At 34.4% G+C, this 15,743-nt stretch overlaps 1 long non-coding RNA gene across 4 annotated transcripts in view; it reads right to left on the bottom strand.

The window, feature by feature from the left end:
• The window catches only part of LOC140611694 (uncharacterized), a 754,568-nt gene that overhangs the window by 278,544 nt on the left and 460,281 nt on the right, over positions 1 to 15,743 (bottom strand). The window contains exon 5 of one of the 4 annotated variants that reach the window (XR_012012832.1): positions 5,846 to 5,962. The exons of the other annotated variants lie outside the window; for them this stretch is intronic. This is a non-coding gene — a long non-coding RNA (uncharacterized lncRNA). The remainder of the gene's footprint in view (positions 1 to 5,845; positions 5,963 to 15,743) is intronic. 4 annotated transcript variants of the gene reach the window in all.

Genomic DNA, 15,743 nt, shown 5'->3' with positions numbered 1-15,743 from the left:
TGGTTAAAGTTAGTCATATGCATCCAGCCACTGCCCATGCAACAGTAATTTGGGATCAAAAGCATTACCCACACTGAGCATCATATTTTAAGGATAAGAAGGATGAGAATGGCAGAGAGAGGGGAAGGATGTACAGTAAAGTCCTTAATTTTTAGTTAGTAAGGCTAGGAAAGAATTGAAGTAGACTAAAGTGGCAGTAATGTATGTCACAGACAAAAAAAAATTGGATAAAAATTCTGAAACCCATAGGCATTATACTGAATGTATACCATTGAAAAATATGGGCATGGTCCCTGGACTAATAAAGCTTATAACCCAGTATGTAGGACAAGCAATAAGGAATCCAAAAAAAGAAACCATATTAATGCTAGCTGTATTACTTTCTCTGAAGGTAACAACTGAATAATATAAAAAGTAGTAGTCAAGCCATCTAGATTAGACTATGGAATCAGAAAAATCCTGAGTCATGGACTGTCTAACGATGGGGCCTAACAGGTGAAGAGCTAGGCTGATTGTTCAATGCCGAAGGTACAAAAGTCCTCAGGAATAAAAGCATTTGAATTGTGCCACGAATAAAAAAAAAATCAGGCTGATGCAAGGAAAGCACATATAGAGAAAGCACATATAGAAAGCACGTATATAGTAGTATAATGAGTACTGGATCATGCACAAACGATTAACTAATGAGAAGCATTTGGGATTTCATTTTAAATTCAATCAGAAATAATTGGATACTTGTAAGCTAGGCTAACATAACCTTCTTTATCTTTAACCAAGATCATCCTAGTTGCTGGGTGAGGAGTTCATTAGACAGAGGCCCTTTGGAGTCTCACACAATACCTCAGAGGAGAGAGGACAATGATGTGGACTAGAGGGAAAGCAGAGAAAATGGAAATCAATTGAAGGATTTGATATTTGCCTTGGAAGGGAACTCAACAATACCTGGGGATGAGCTGTGGGCTAAGAGACAGGCAATGGAAAGTAAAATTGCCAAGTTCTTGGTTCATGACATTGATGCCAATTAATCCTGAAATGGGGGAAGTCTAAAAGAATCCCAGACTTGAAGGGGAGGGTCAAGAGCACCATGTGGGGCATCTGAATTTTGAAATGTCTCTTAGTCATTAAAACAGATAATGTCAGGTTTACCATTTAGATATATAAATGGAAGTCAGAAGAAAAATCAGAGAGAAATGATAACAAAAGTTCTCAAAAGTAGACTGTATTTTTAAGACATAGGAATTGATACACTTCTTTTGAATAAGGGTATGTAATGAGTAAAGACTTGAAAATATCCAAAGATTTTAAAGGATGGAAAATGAGAGGAAATGGAAAAGAAAAATGAAAAAAAAAAAAAAAAAAACATCAAAGATACAGAAGAAAAAACAAAAATGGTGTCACATAAGGCACTAAAATGGAGAGTTTTCACAAAGAGAAGGACAGAGAGAACTTTTTAAATACTTGTGAAAGTTGAGAATACACACAGAGAATTAAAAATTCTACATTGGATTTAGCAATGTTGGACTTCACTCGTGTTTTAACAAGAATGCTTACAGTAGACTGAAGGGATCAAAGGCTAAATGAAGTGGGAAGTAAGGAAGCAGATGCAAATAACTTAAACAAAGAACTTTATGAGTTAAATGTGGTGGTGACTGGAAAGATATGATTAGAAAGCATTTCTCAAAAATGAGAGGCAGTGAGTCATTTTAAAATGCTGATGGAAATGACCCAGTAGAGAATAAGCAGATGAAAATCCAGAAGAAAAAACATATTTTGGTTAGAAGTGGTCTGATATTTAATTGGGCCACACTAAACCTAAAATTGTTTCACTCAGATTGAATCTCCAGATTGGGTAAAAAAGGGAGAAAGATAGTGGGACTGACAAAGTATGAACAGTAGTAGCCCATGATTTTAATAATGTCACATAATGGAAGTGCTTCAGAGTTTATTATCTTACTTAGTCCCAACTGATTACTAAAAAAATTAAAAATCCTTAAAACATACAAAGGTGACTGTGAGGTTTTTTGGTGTGAGAACCAGGTATGAACTATAATTGGGAAATACTGCCTGGCTCCTTAGAAGTATTGAAGGGAAAGAATCTTTCCCCCTGAGGGGGAAAGGTGGATGTGGCAAAGGATGCAGGTCAAGTCAAGGGCTTTAGAGAAGAACACAAAAGGGTTGGATGCTAAATCGGCCCAGGGCAGGATCCCTGCATCATGAGTGAGCATTCGGTCTGCCTCCCTTCCCCATACAACCTGGCAGTTTTTCTATCCTTATCCTGGGTTTCTACAATGTCTGTAATTCTCTGCTCCCATATAATAAAAAAAAAGTATATAAAACTAAATTGTGAATTCAACATTTGCCTCCATTATTACAAAGTCTTCACCGAACTTTTTGAGATGTAACAAGTATAGGTTATGGTGTCTTTAGAGATTTTGTGGTTGTAGACACAAGAAAATTAAAGAGAATTCTGTGTTTTCAGAAATGGTTAAATTTGGAGCAATATCTTTGGAGAAGCAAATTTGTCATAACAATATGTTCAAGGATGTAAAAATAGAGCTCCTTTTAAAATAATAATAAAACTATAATCAGTAATGAATGGTCTTGAATCACCTGCTGACTCAAGTGATGGATGGAGGTCTTGAGAATGGAAACCTCACCGAACACTTTTTCCCATGAGATTTCCAGTAGGCTTTGGTTTGTGCCTGGCTTGGAATTCCAGGACTAAAGCTTTTTCTGTGGTGGCTCCATTCTGTCTTTTTTGGATGCAGCCAATACCAGGAAATGGACTGAGATGAAGAAATACAGTGTATTTTTGTTGTTGTTTTGGTTTTGGTTTTGGTTTGTTTCGCCTCTGAAAAGCTACCATCAAAAAAAGGAAGACCGCTCTGTCTCAGAAGAGAGTTTACAAAGGTTAAATGAATTTGTGTGCTCAAAATAGTTCTACGGTACTGAGTTTTTAAATTAAAAAAATAAAATGAAATACCATTTGCCCAGCAGCAGACTTAGGAACCCACCAGAATTTGCAGTTGCCAAAACTCTGGAACCTTACACTAGATTTAGCTATGGGGAATATTTGACCTTTGGATTGCTATCTGTATATTAATGTGTAGATATAGGTACTACAGAAGTGTTAATGGAGTTCCCATAGGACCTGATTTAGGGTAATGAGACAGACTAGGAATACAGTTCTTCTCTGCATCAAGGAATTTAGAAACATCTTCTATTCACTACAATGTGTAATTCTGCTTATTCAAAATGAGGAGAAAATTGAGTTTACTTTCTGTGGTCTGAAGCCCTCCCACTTTGTTCTGGGACCCCATAAGCAGGAAACTAATAGCCTAAAAGTGTCTGTGGCACTCTTTGGACACCCAAGGAGAGTAAGTCTGCTTAGAAAGTGACATTAAAATTTCAATTACAAAGCCATTTTGCAAATAAGTTCTGAGTTTCTGTCCCCAAGCTACCTTAAAGAGGTCACAGTGTTGCTTTAGGTGTTGGGTTTGGGATAAGAGGTAAAATTTGAGGTCTTTTTGCTTTTGTTTTTTCAAGAAAAATAAGGTCAGCTCCTGGTTGTCTAACCACAATCAGTTTCATATTAAATTCCTTCCTGAACTTTCACCTTCTTACAGAGAGGTGCTCTGAAATGATTTGAATCATATTCCATTTTAGAAAAAGTTGCACGTTTTGAATATTAATTTCTCTACAGTCTCAAATTTGTTATTAATCTAGGTCTTTGCAGTCCAGCACACATTTTCCAATAGATATGCCATATCAATATTTTATATGTTAGTAACATATTTTATTATCAATATTGTATCATACTGAATTTGATTTTAGCTTACTTTTTCTGTACTTTTAAATTTCCTAGTTTTACTAGGTAAAATTGTGGTATTTTAGTTAAACTAATGTGTGTACACACACACACACACACACACACATTCATACATAAAACTGAAATCTTGTTAAAAAATCTTTCCTTAACAAAATTTTGTCTCGACTTACCAAGATATACTACTTAATATAAGCGCAGGTTGGAATGTACTTTAAGCAGGAATATGACTAGTTATATTAGCAAATTTTCTAACCATTTCACTTGCATTATTTGCATATGAGATCCTATTCTCAGCAAATCTTTTTTTCAAGCAAAATAAATATAAAAGTTCATTTTCTTAAAAGATTTATTTATTTATTTTAGAGGGGGGAGGAGCAGAGGGACAGGGAGAGAATCTCAAGCAGACTCCCAACAAAGCAGCAGAGCCCAAGGGAGGGCTCCATCTCATGACCCTGAGATCATGACCTAAGTCAAAATGAAGAGTTGGATGCTTAACTGACTGAGCCACCAGGTGCCCCAATAAATCAAAAATTTTAAAGGTATGTTATGTGTATCAAAACAAGGTAGAGATTTTCTTGTAGAAAATGAGAGGGAAGAAGGAGATTGCTGTGTGATCAAGAGACTGTGTGAGATTAAGTGCCAGTAAATCAGTATACCTAAAAGAAAAAAAAAATTCTTAGCAGAAAATAGATATTGGACAAGATTATATTGCAGATCTAATCCAAGCCTGAACATTACCTTACTCTTAGTAAATATTTATTTCTTTGCTGTCTTGTTTAGTTTCTTTCTCTTGCATCATACATGTGTTTATTTAATTTTGCTTTTATGTATTCCTAACACGCTTGTATTGTTTGTGAACATATATTTTAATTTACATCAGTGGCAATATGATAGTTAGCTCTCCTTTATTATTTCATTCAATACTGTGTCAGATTCAGCCTGTTTACATCTGATGTTCTGCTCTGAACCACTATACACATAGTATTTCATTATTTAAATTTGGTACATTATACATACTTATCTTTCCAATTATGAACACCAAAGTTCCCCCACACTCTTCACCTTCACAAGCATTTCTGCAACCCCGAGCACTCTATAAAAATGCGTGAAGATGTCTCATAGATAAATACCTAGGAATGGAACATCTGGGCTAGGCATAGAGCAGATCAACAATTAGACATATTAATGCTATGATTTTCTCCAGAATTACTCAAGCCAGAATGTACTCTCATTGGCTGTATATGAGTTTCTATTATCCCAGATCCTCACCAACATTGGCATCAGTCAACTTTCTAATTTTGGACAATCGAGCAATATAAAATGAAAGTCTTTATTTAAATTTCTGTTCCTCTCATGACCAATGGGTTTGAACACCATTTCATATTGAACAGTACTTTATTGTATTACCTTTCGTAATTCTGTGAACCTATTTTCAGTTCACCATACCTATGGTGATATATTAATAAAATATCTTGCCAATAATTTTAAATTAAATGATTTGCCATGATTAGTTTAGATACACAAATAAACTATTTCGATAATACTGCTTCAGAGGATATTCTTTCTCTTATTCTTTATAGTAGTTTTATGGTGAAAAATATTTTTGCTACAAACTCATCTTTCTCTAAGGATGCCAGCTAATTGCTCTCATAAGGTCATTCTGTAGAGGAGAAAGGCCCTAATCTATGCTGGGCACAGTGAGTTTAAACAGCCCAGAGGTGATGAGACATGAGCAGAGAGTCTTTGGACCCCTTAGACACTGAATTACCCATCGTTGCTGCCACTGTCCACCAGACAATCCTACTGCTCAAGGATCAATTTCGAACCCTCAGAAGAAACAAGAACATATTCTAAAAGACAAGGGAATACATATGACTTATCACATTGCCTGTTGGACAGCAGGATCTGATTTTCTGTTATTATCATGGTAACACTGGCCTAGTAGCATGTGAATACTGGCCTGAAAGCCTGAGAATAATCACGTATTTCAATGCATAAGAGACAGGTGATAATTACCCCAGGGCAACCTGGGAGAGTTCTACAGGAACATAGAAAGCTTTCTTTCTGCTCCTTCTGCTTATTGTCTTCCTGCTGCCTTCAATTTCTCTCTGCCCCAGTTTGTAGCCATCACCTCTGAAAAAAAAACAGTTTAAGATTACCTTTATTCTGTCCAGGTGCTTCTCAACAGCAAGAATTACACCTGACATTTTACATGGTGTTCCAATTTTCTACAGAGCACACTATTTCTTATATATTAACTCATTTTATTTTTACAGCAATCTCGGTGGTAGTTACACAGAGTATTAATCCTAGCTTTACAAACGAAGACACAGAAGCTTGAAAATGAACACAAGGTCATATATGGACATAAAAATTAGGCCTCTTGACTCTGCTGTTGTTTCAGCTATTATTATTGTGAATGATATTATTTTTCTAGATATTAACCGTTTCGTAATTAAAATATTATAGAAGTACACATAAGAATGTATCCAACATGTTAACCTATAAATTATTTTGATATACCTATTCTAATAGATATGAGCGGGAAAAGATACCTCTGAAGAATTGCCAGATATGAACAAGTGATTGAGAGAGCAGAGGATGAATGAGAAAGTGGTAGAGACTGATGTTTCACACAACATTCATAATATTCACATAATCATTTACTAACACACACTTCATACCCAGCAATTACAGCCTGACCATAAATTTGAAATAAAAGGAGATTTTTGTCATAAATAATGTATGTATTCCCATATATATATGTATGCATTCTCATACTCAAATGAATTCCATATTTGGAATATGCATGTATCCCAAAAGTTACTGCATATTTTCCTAATGTGATAAAATCATGATACATATTCTACTATGAAAACCATAGCTCCAAGATTTTCCTAAGATAGTATATAATCCTTTTAGGCTATGTGTATGTATTTCCATTATTTCTTGTTTCATTACATTTCAATGCACACTGCATTAGAATTATGTCTTAAAAATTGCAGTCTCTAAAATGTTTTTTTTTTCACATTTTTATGTGCAAATTCAGCAGTAGAAATATTTTTGGTATTATTATAAAGAAAGAACAATCTGTGTATATTTTGTGTAAGTTTTCATAAAGTTCTATATACTTTTCTTTTTTCTCTCTCATTCCCTTTCCTTCCTTCTTCCTTTTTCTTTTATTGTCTTTCCTTCTCTGGCTACCTACATGTCTATTGATCTACATACCTATCTACTGCTTATATACTTCATATATAAATAATAAATGATTTTTGGCCTCTAGGGTTAAAAGCCTATGCTAGTATTTAGTCCAAACCAAATGTGTTTGAGTGTGAGGAAGAAAAATATTACTATTCTTTTGGCATTGTTTTGATTACCGAAATTAACTCTTAAGACAAAGCTAGCTTCCCATGTTGAATTCTTATAACAAATTTATTACAGTACCAGAATTTAAGAAGGCAAAACACGGCTGTTTAAGATTATTCAAACTTTTTAACTGTTTGAGGAACCTCCACACAGTTTTCCAGAGTGGCTGCACCAGTTCACATTCCCACCAACAGTGTAAGAGGGTTCCCTTTTCTCCGCATCCTCTCCAACATTTGTTGTTTCCTGCCTTGTTAATTTTCCCCATTCTCACTGGTGTGAGGTGGGATCTCATTGTAGTTTTGATTTGTATTTCCAGCAATTGCACTGTTGGGGATTTACCCCAAAGATACAAATGCAATGAAACGCCGGGACACCTGCACCCCGATGTTTCTAGCAGTAATGGCCACGATAGCCAAACTGTGGAAGGAGCCTCGGTGTCCAACGAAAGATGAATGGATAAAGAAGATGTGGTTTATGTATACAATGGAATATTACTCAGCTATTAGAAATGACAAATACCCACCATTTGCTTCAACGTGGATGGAACTGGAGGGTATTATGCTGAGTGAAGTAAGTCAGTCGGAGAAGGACAAACATTATATGTTCTCATTCATTTGGGGAATATAAATAATAGTGAAAGGGAAAATAAGGGAAGGGAGAAGAAATGTGTGGGAAATATCAGAAAGGGAGACAGAACGTAAAGACTGCTAACTCTGGGAAACAAACTAGGGGTGGTAGAAGGGGAGGAGGGCGGGGGGTGGGAGTGAATGGGTGACGGGCACTGGGTGTTATTCTGTATGTTAGTAAATTGAACACCAATAAAAAATAAATTAAAAAAAAAAAAAAAAAAGATTATTCAAACTTGTCGTAATTTTGACAAAGATAATCCTTTCAGGTTGAAAATTCCCCTGCTGATTCCTGACCATGAGTATTACCAAAAATGAAGATTTTTGGAGTTCAGCTGTCTTTATGTTACCAGCGCGCAAACATGGAAAACATGATATTTAAGAAGTTTTCATTGTTCTCAGCTTTCTCAACTGTTTATGTTTTAATATACATTTGAACACTGGTTGGTGGAAATATCCTAGCAAGTCTTTAGTCATACTCTGTGTGGCTTTTCAGATACCAACAATATTGCATTAACTTGAGAAAAATTTGCTAATAGAGCTGGTATCTGCTAACAATTTCTGCAGACTTGACTCTAAGACACAATTATACCCTGATGTGTTTATAAATACCTAATGTTAGGATTGTCTTCTGAAGCATGTTTAAGTACATTTTCCTAAACTATCTATATGATGATTACAACAATAAAAGTATGGCCCCACACATTGTAATTAAGTCTTCTAAATGATAGTTCACTGATTTTCTTCCATTTATCAGCTCAGCTAATATAGAACATTATAAATTAAAATTAAAACTCTATTTCATGAGTTCTGTCTTGATTTGATTCTCAATTTCCGGTAGCATGATACTTTGATTAGTTTAAATAAACATGTGATCACTTTAGAACTAATTCTACCAGAGAAAAGAGATCAAGAGTGTGACTGTGCTTAGCTATATTGCTTGAGTGACCACCTTGAGTGACATTAAAAATTCTGTATAGGGCAGCCGGGTGGCTCAGAGGTTTAGTGCTGCCTTCAGCCCAGGGCATGATCCTGAAGTCCTGGGATCGATTCCCACATTGGGCTCCCTGCATGGAGCCTGCTTCTCTCTCTCTGCCTGTGTCTCTGCCTCTCTCTCTCTCTCTCTCTCTCTCTCCCCCACCCCCATCTCTCATGAGTAAATAAATAAAATCTTTAAAAAAATAAAATAAAATAGAGTTTTCTTTCAGACACTTTGATTTTAAAAAGTAAAATATTTTGGGAACATCACAATATTAAAACATATATAGAAGTTCTTTTCTAGTTAAATCTGAGTTAAACCTTTAGAGGAATAAAACCATCCTAAGGACTCTAAAAAGGACAAGTATATACCCTTTGGAGTATGGCTTCCATAAAGTCTAATTACTTTTCCTATTTAGAAGGAATATGTATCAAATTTATGAAGCCTTCTGTCATTATCCATGATAGCATGCCAGGTGGTCACAGTTTATCACTGTCATGACAATTCAAAGTTACAACCATATACAGTGAAGAAATACCTAAGTATGTTTGAATTTTAAATCCTAATTTTTTAAAAAAGCTATATTCATTTATTCATGAGAGACACAGAGAGAGCAGCAGAGACACAGGGAGAGGGAGAAGCAGGCTCCACCTGATGCGGGACTCAATCCCAGGACCCGGGATCACGACCTGAGCCAAAGGCCTATGCACATACAATCACTGAGCCACTCAGGTGCCTCCAAATCCTAATTTTTTATTTTTATATATGTAAACTCCTATATTTGTCGGTGTGGATGTTTGTTTCACTAATCTGTCAAGAAATATACAACTCCTAACTATTTTAAGGTCATAAGAAATTTGTTTGTAAGTATAGACAATGATTTTGAGTCATAGCGTAGCAAGTATATTTTTATAATTATTTCTAAGACTTCTGATTTATCCTTTTAGTGTAATATCTGTAGAAAGAAAATAGGGTTTAATGATTTGGCAAATACAATGAAACATGTTTGTATATTTGGTATTTTCCATCATTATCCTCATTTTGAAATCTTTGACAATTTGAATGAATAGTACTTTTTTAAAAATTCCTGTTCAAAGCATTAGTGTGTGTGTGTATACATGTGTAGTTGAGTAAATATATCTAGAGTAAATTTTTAAAAAATCATGGGCATGACAAAATCATTCAAAAAATGTGCACTCTTGGAATCTAAGACTGAAACAAAAGAACAGCTTCTTTTAAAAGTGACAGGAAACTGGAGAACATTTGGTAACAGCAACCTTGGAAACGCTCATAGGAACACCTTACTCAATCAGATTTGGATCCAAAGGCCTCTGTAGTTCAGGTTTGGGTTGGAATAGATTCCCCACAGATGAAGAAACATTAAAGTAATCCTTCACTGATTTTCACTCACTAGGCAACCACTTCCTAAATCTGACTGCAATACCCTTTGCTATGCCTCATTCTTTCCATGTTACTTTTGTGCATGTTATGTATCAATCCTGCTGTAATAATACTACCTTTAAGTATTTTAAGGAGCCAAAGAATAAACATGCATTGATAGTTTTCTCAATATATCAGTGCCAAGAATCACCACTCCTGAGCAGGTAAGATATGGAAAATCAGAATAAAACTTTAGTGATATATTTAATTTGACTCTACACATATTAAACATCCAAAGTCTGGCCACGGTGGTAGGAATAGGAAATGGAAATCATAGTCCTTTCTTTTCCCTAAAATGTTACAATACAGTGTGTGTACAACTATATAATTTTCTAATGTGATAAAATTGTGATAAATATTCTATCATGAAAGCCATAGATCCAAGATTTTTCTAAGATAGAATATACACCATATTTTCTGTATTAGCTACCCCATCATTAGTTTTTGTACCTTCTATATCTTATATCCAATTTTTGTTTTAGAAGTGTATTATTACATATCTCTACTGGAAACATAAAAGTGTGCTAAGGGTAATTTGAGAAAGAACATACTAAATCCTGCTGAGGGGCAACTGAAACCTACAAAAGCTCCTTGGAGGAAGTCAAGTTCACTGTTCAAAAGTCAGCCTATTTAAATAGAGATTGTTTTTCAGGTTTATTTTAGAGAATTTAAACCTCCAGCTACACACTCATGGCTTGATTGTTATTTATGACACTTTTTTTTAATAGAAGCAACAACCTAGTTGATGCCACTCAAGTTATGTTGAACTCATATAGTATTTTTAAGGTATTTAGATTCTTCTAATATAAAAAAATCAATATTTCACTTAGAAACCTGTACTTCTATTTTCATTAAAATCAAAGCATGTGGCAAAAGCAAACCCTCGTTTCTACTCAGCAAAAGTTGGCCAAAGCGCATTCCTTCCCATTTGCTCACCTGGTCCATACCACTAATTTCACATGGGCAAGATAGTCATAGGAGTTTTACCCCTGCATGAGAAATATGGGAAGAAGTGTTTGCCTCCTTCATTCAATAATATGTGTGTTTTAATTCTACATTATACATTATAATCCCATACCATATATAATTCTATATTATATATTAAAATTATATAATATAATTAATATAATCAACTAATTAGTTATAATTAATTTAGTTAATATAACATTATTTTGTGAAAAGAGTAAAACGCTTCCCAGAACAAATAAAAGAGGTTGAAGACAGTCTTATCCAAATTGGTAAAGGATAGAGTTACTCACTTATTTGTAATTTCTGAATGTTTAAATTCTGTTTCTGATAATAACTGACCCTAAATAATTTAATGGAGATGGATAGAGTCTCTTTATAAACCCTAGAGAATCTAGTTAAAGAATATGCAAGTAGATGGGAAATAAATGTATAAATAATGTCTATTACAATCAAATAAGTCAGTATATTCATTAGAGAGTTTAATATGATTGGCCTAAATTTATATTCCCATGATGGAAGCAGGAAGCAAACCCAATTATTTTCAGGTACCAGTATATCATTTGCTAGATGAAAGGCTCAAAATAATCCAAATGAGACAGAAGATTTTCAAAAACATTTAGAATTCATTTTATCTTAATCCCCATGATGTGAAGGCCATTATGTTTAATCTATGGAGCGCCTATTTTGGATCCTTTTTTGCTTCTATTAACCATGGAGACTTAGTTTTTCTTCTAAACTCCATTCCCTCAATCACCAAAAGGGTTTTTATCCCTGCTTTTTGTGTTTTATTGCATCTTCCTGACAAAACTACCTTCCAGGAATTATACACTGGACTTCTCTCCCTTCTATTTTCCATGCTAGCTAGCCAAGGTTTAATTCCCATAACTAAGTGAGCAGTTTATGCCAGCACCCCAGGATCTGCCTAAACACTTTGTCTGTATTACGATGTACTTTCCCCAGGAACATGATTCTATTTTTAAAAAGTACCTTTTTCAGTGTATGATAGTGTTCTTATAATCTCCAAAAATGTATCTACTTTCCCAGGTAAAGCATATAAATTATAAATTGATAAGTGACTTATCAAGATGCTACTCATTAGTTCAAGAGAGCTCAAAACTCAAAGCATATATTTCTGATATTTTTCTATTAAAGGAAAAGTGTCTGATTAATGTAGATTAAGACTCATACATTGGGATGCCTGGGTGGCTCAGCTGTTGAACGTCTTGTCTTTGACTTAGGGCATGATCCTGGGGTCCCAGGGTCGAGTCCCACATCAGGCTCCTTGCATGGAGCCTGCTTCTCCCTCTGCCTGTGTCTCTGCCACTCTCTCTGTGTGTCTGTCATGAACAAATAAATAAAATCTAAAAGAAAAAAAAAGGACTCATACAGTAATTATTTGCTTTAAAGGTATTTTTTATCTTTTATTTCTTTAGAAAGTTCATATTAAAGTTTAAATGTTTCAGCAAAAGAAATCTGAAGAGGATCTAGAGTAGCATCTCTTCAAACATGGTTCTTGCAAAGTATTCCTGAAAAATCTTAATCTGTATTCAGCAAATATAGTTTTTGTACAAAAAGGAAAGAGCTCTGCCAACTACTACTCATCCTAAATAAAACTGATAAATCAGAGGTAGCCATTTTTCAATTCTTTAATTCAAATGAAAAGAAATGAAACTTTTATTTCAGGTAAATATGTTAATTTGATTCTTTCCTATCCTTCCTAAAGTCTATCTGAACACACTGCTTAGTGAACCTAATTTTGATATTTCAAATATAAGTCAAATATATTCCTTTAGCCTAAAGATTGAGGGGATTCAATAAGGAGGGAATATTTGATTAAAAAAAAAAACACTAGACCACCTCTACAATGCTTTCTGTTATAGTCTGAATCTAGAAAAGTACCCCATTATTGAGTTTTCTTATATAGTGGAATTATCTCCTCACTTTCTGAAGTTACAGCATTAGATCACTTGTGTATAAAGCCACAAAAGAGTACATTTGGTATTGAAACATGATGTATAATGTATACGGTTTCTTAAAAAGGTGATATATTAAGTATATATTTGGAAAAAATAAGGAAGGATAAAATATGGGTTTTCTTCTTAGGAGAAACATATCTAATGTATATTTTCTACCTTTATTACATTGTGCAGTTTTTATTCGCGCCATTATTCCATGATCCCAGCTAGGTATCTAAACACAAGGAAGGCAGACTGTTTTCACAGCTGCTCTTACAGTTATACCTATGCACTGGAGACCACACAGGGGGATCACAATTGCTCAACCATTAAAGCAATACCAAGACTCAAATGTATTTAATCGCCTTGCTTAGGGTAATTTCTGTGTACATACACTCATCAGTATGGGAACATATCAGTAAGGAGATTTACTTTGAAGAACTGTATTTTGTACAACATGAAAGAGAGGAACAGTACATAGCAACATTATTAAATAGCTAAAGCCCCGTGTTCTAGAAAGAAAAAAGGTGATTGATCATGTCCGTTGTGCCCAAGAACATGCCCATGACATCTCAAACACACACTTAAGATAAGAAAGAAATAAGTGTAAGTAGAAGCCAGAGTGTCATCATGGAATTTATATTCTGCTTGCCAAAGTAACTTCTCAGTACATTCAAGTGAATCACACCATTTCCTTGTTTATTATTCAGTTCAGATTGTCACATCCATTACACACACACACACACACACACACACACACAAATACACACCTCTCACAACTGAAACGTATCATCTGTCAATACAGCAAGGGAAACAAAAATCAAAAAATAAACAAAATATTGAATCTAATATACATTGAGCATCACTAAAGTCAATATCCATCCCCATGATCAATTCCATCTTCCACTCATACTTAGCCTTAGAACAAACATCCCCTATCTTCAAGAGGAGAATGAAAAGCCTTTAGGCATTTAAAAGTGTTAAATGGCATGCTCTACTTTTTTTTTTTAACTTTTAACTTAAGAATATGAAGTATATATATTTCAAATGTAATGTGACTTCTTGAAGGCTGTCTTTAAAAATGGCTTTTAAGGGCCACCTGGGTGGCTCAGTCGTTGAGCATCTGCCTTTGGCTCAGTGGTGATCCCAGGGTCCTGGAATCGAGTTCCACAGCAGGTTCACCGCAGGGAGCCTGAGCCTGCTTCTCCCTCTGCCTAGGTCTCTGCCTCTCTCTCTATGTCTCTCATGAATAAATAAAATCCTTTTTAAAAAATAAACAAAATGGCTTTTAAGAAAATAAGAAATCAATTGATTTGTAGCTATGAAATATCAAAACACAAAAATTAACACTTTGATTTCTATTTCACTATTTCATTGAAGATTCAGGCTGGTTTACAGGCTTATTTGATTCCACACAGAAGTGAGGCCAAACCACTAAAGAGGGAAACTATCAACTCACTTTTTAATGCCAGATTGCTTCCCATAATCCCCAAGGAGACATTGTACAAAAAATGTGCAGCCAGACTCATTTGCTTTATTAAGGGCATAAAGAACTCCTAGATCCTAGTCAACTACAACAATATAAAGATTCTTTGTAAATCAGCTTTCTAGTATGGATCTCTCTTTTCTCACCTGAAGAATATAATTGTGTATATAATTTACAAAGCCTGACAGACATGCTTATTTTTAATCAAAGTAACTGATATTTGTTACATTTTTACCCTTAAGTCTTTTAAATGGACCACCATATTTAATTTGAAAACCTACACTATGAAATATATAAAATTAAAGACAATTTAAAGATGAGAAAGTTGATTAAAAGAAAGCTTAGGTTCTTTCTAAAAGTCATATTGCTAGTAAAGCAGCAGAGTATGAATTTGAACTCAAACAGGCTAGCCTATGAGCCTATCGTCATAAATACAATGCTAATCTGCCTCTCTGATTAGTGTCCACTCGCTTAAAACCCTAACAAAAGATAATGCTAACTGTGGTCTACAAAGAAAGGCTATTTGATCCATATATATTTATCCTGAACATCAAAAGGATTCTGAATGTGCTCAGAGTTGTATAAAAAAAGTGAAATGTTCTGGCTTATGTCTGAAAATATAAATATAAAAGATTAGGATAACCAAAGGCTGGTAGCAACATGCTAAGTCTCTATCTGAATCTAGAGGACTTGTGCAAAATCAAAAAGATATATATGTGAAAAAACGAAAAATAATAGGTAAAATTCAAACATTTTCCTAAAACAGGTTTATACAACATTACTAACATTTTTCAGCCGAAACTATGTAATGGTAATATTTAGAATGACACATACAGTGAGTGAGATTTTTTATAATTTTTTAACTTCATTTACAAATATACCATCAGTGGAGCCTCACAGTTCTATATGGTGGGAAGATGGAGATAAGCCTTCTTACAAAGGTAAGAAAAGAAGTATGAAGACAGTCTATAGCTTACTTGGTAACATATTTTCAATCTTTTATCATGAGTTATTTTTACCTAAAAATACTTTTTGAAAATATAATCCTATGTAGTTTAAGAAAACATAAACATAAACTAGGAATAATAAGTAG

This window comes from Canis lupus, chromosome 20 (assembly GCF_048164855.1).
Source record: "Canis lupus baileyi chromosome 20, mCanLup2.hap1, whole genome shotgun sequence".
In the NCBI taxonomy this organism is placed as follows: Eukaryota; Metazoa; Chordata; class Mammalia; order Carnivora; family Canidae; genus Canis; species Canis lupus.
Note: the sequence above shows the minus strand (reverse complement) of the source record. Positions and strands in the feature narration are given on the sequence as shown.